This window comes from Schistocerca nitens, chromosome 5, assembly GCF_023898315.1.
Source record: "Schistocerca nitens isolate TAMUIC-IGC-003100 chromosome 5, iqSchNite1.1, whole genome shotgun sequence".
Lineage (NCBI taxonomy): Eukaryota > Metazoa > Arthropoda > Insecta > Orthoptera > Acrididae > Schistocerca > Schistocerca nitens.
Genome location: NC_064618.1, coordinates 148,485,467 through 148,488,523, shown reverse-complemented (window position 1 = coordinate 148,488,523; position 3,057 = coordinate 148,485,467).

Below are 3,057 nucleotides of genomic sequence, written 5' to 3'. Positions count from 1 at the left end.
CCCAGACAATCGCCTAATTCAAACCCTTACATCGGACTGTTACAGTGTATGGCGCGACTCATCACTCCAAATCACTCGTTCGTAGTCGTCCACTTCCCAGCGGCGTCGCTCTTTACAACACCTCAAACGGCGCTTAGCACTAACTTCATAAATGTGTGGCTTATGGGGAGCTGCTTGACCACCTTACCCCAGTCTTTCCGCACGCACAGTCATTGTGCTAACTGGATTGTTGGTAGCAATTTGGAACTCAACGATTGGTTTCTTCCGCTGACTGCATGCGACTTTTTCAACTACCCTCCACAATCCTGGACGGTCTCTGTCCGTCAGCGCATGATGTCTGCAACTGTCTGGTCTTGGATTAGCAGTGGTTGTTCCTTTGCGTTTCCACTTCACACTCATTTCACCAACAGTCTACTTAGTTTTAATCAGATTGTACTGTATGTATTGTACGTTAACCGGGGACCTAGAAACGACGGAGAGGCTCCGAACCCGCCGCTGCCGCAGTGGTCCACAACCCCACGACGACTACCGCAGTCCACTTCACCCCTCCACCGCCCCACACCGAACCCAGGGTTATTGTGCGGTTCGGCCTCCGGTGGACCCCCCCAGGGAACGTCTCACACCAGACGAGTGTAACCCCTATGTTTGCGTGGTAGAGTAATGGTGGTGTACGTGTACGTGGAGAACTTGTTTGCGCACCAATCGCCGACATAGTGTAACTGAGGCGGAATAAGGGGAACCAGTCAGCATTCGCCGAGGCAGATGGAAAACCGCCTAAAAACCATCCACAGACTGGCCGGTTCACCGGACCTCGACACATATTCGCCGGGCGGATTCGTGCCGGGGACCCTGCGCTCCTTCCCGCCCGGAAAGCCGTGTGTTAGACCGCACGGCCAACCGGGCGGGCCTTTTAATCAGATACTCGCATAATTCTGAAAATATTATTGCGATCTGCCACGATAATTAGTGGAAATACACTGTTACCAATAATAAAAAAAACGCTCCTTTAAGTTCTTATGCGTCCAACCTTATGAGTTAACACACAAACATGGGTAATAGTTACACTCGTGATAGCATTCGTTGTCGTGGCATTCTGTAGGCTACGATATAATTGACGTTCCTGTTGTGAAAGTGCATACACGTTAACAGATTGTGCGATAGCTGTCGCATTTATCTGCTCTCGCTATCTACTGGATTGTTTGAGAAAAATTCTTATGAAAGGCCAATGGTATGCCTTCAGACACATAGATTATACACTCGAACTGTAATTATCTTTTGGTTGCCATTTCCCCGACGATTTTAGAAATTCCGAAGGAAAATCATCGATTCTTTTTACCTTATGTGATCGCAAGTCGTCCAAACGTCTGTCCGACTCCGGATACTGGATCCACTAAGTCTTCCAGATCGACAGCCATTGATTCAGTCTCGTCTGCAGACAGTTTTTTCCCCCTCTACGTTGTATAATGTTGACGCCTTTGCTTTAATTTTTACAGAAGTTATTTTGGCCATACTTAATCTCTCCTTACGACATCCTTTTGTTTTCCGAATTCTTCACATTACATTACACTGATATGACAAAAATCATGGGTTAGCGATATTCACATATGCAGACGGCTGTAATATCGCGTACACAATGTATGAAAGGGCAGTGTGTTGGCGGAGCTGTCATTTGTACTCAGGCGGTTCATGTGAAAAGGTTTTCGACGGGATTACGACGTAACTGGAGGTAGACGCATGGGCATTCCACTTCGGAAATCGTTAAGGAATTCAGTATTCCGAGATTCACAGTATCAAGAGCGTGGCGAGAATACCAAATTTCAGGCAGTACCTTTGACCACTGAGAGCGCAGTGGCTGACAAATCAAATGACTCTGAGCTCTATGGGACTTAACATCTGAGGTCATCAGTCCCCTAGAACTTAGAACTACTTAAACCTAACTAACCTAAGGACATAACACACAACCATGCCCGAGGCAGGTTAAAAAAATGGCTCTGAGCACTATGGGTCTTCTGTGGTCATCTGTCCCCTAGAACTTAGAACTACTTAAACCTAACTAACCTGAGGACATCACACACATCCATGCCCGAGGCAGGATTCAAACCTGCGACCGTAGCGGCCGCGCGGTTCCAGACTGTAGCGCCTAGAACCGCTTCGCCACTCCGCCACTCCGCAGTGGCTGACAGCCTTCAGAGGAGCGTCGTTTGCGTAGAATTGCTATTGCTAACAGACAAGCAACACTGTGTGAAAGAGCAGCAGAAATAAACATGAGACGCACTACGAACGTATCCGTTAGGACAGTGCGACCTGCGACGAAATTTGGCGTTAAAGGGCTACGGCAGTAGACGCCAAAGTGAGTGCCTTTCCTAACAGCACATCGCCTGCAGTGCCTCTCCTGGGCTCGAGACCATATCGGTTGCACCCCAGACGACTGAAAAACCGTGGCCTTGTCTGATGAGTCCCCATTTGCATCTGGAAAAGCTTCAAGGCCACCATAATCACAATGGTTGCCCCACACAACTGCAAGTGTAAGCCATGTACTACCTCCAAACACGGCTTGTACATCACATGTAAAATTCAAATGTAGTCCACGAAATACGTTTGGACCTCCAATTAGTTGTTGTTTATTAAACTGTCCAGCAAGATCAATGTCTATCGCCTTCAAAGAACGATAAACAGGAACGCTGCGCCGCGGTTGGAATTGCGCGCCACAGCCTGCTAGCCAATCAGAAGCCGCGCAGCGGCCAGCGCAGCGACTAAGTCCCGCTCAAGGTCACCCGCCTAGCGAGCAACCAAGAGGCGCTCAGCCACAATGTTTTAAGAGAATATTGTTTTTAATTTAAAAAAAAAACTCATGGGATAGATAAGGATGGTTCTCGGGTAGGACAAACTTTATTGTCTGTAATATAACATACAGTCACCATTAATCTTTATTTTACAATTTCCATTACCAACTTTAGCCCAGATAAACAGGTTCGAGTGTGCCGCAGACCCCACGAAGCCATGGACCTAAGTTGTGAACAAGGCACCGTGCAAGCTAGTGATGGCTGTGTCAAATTG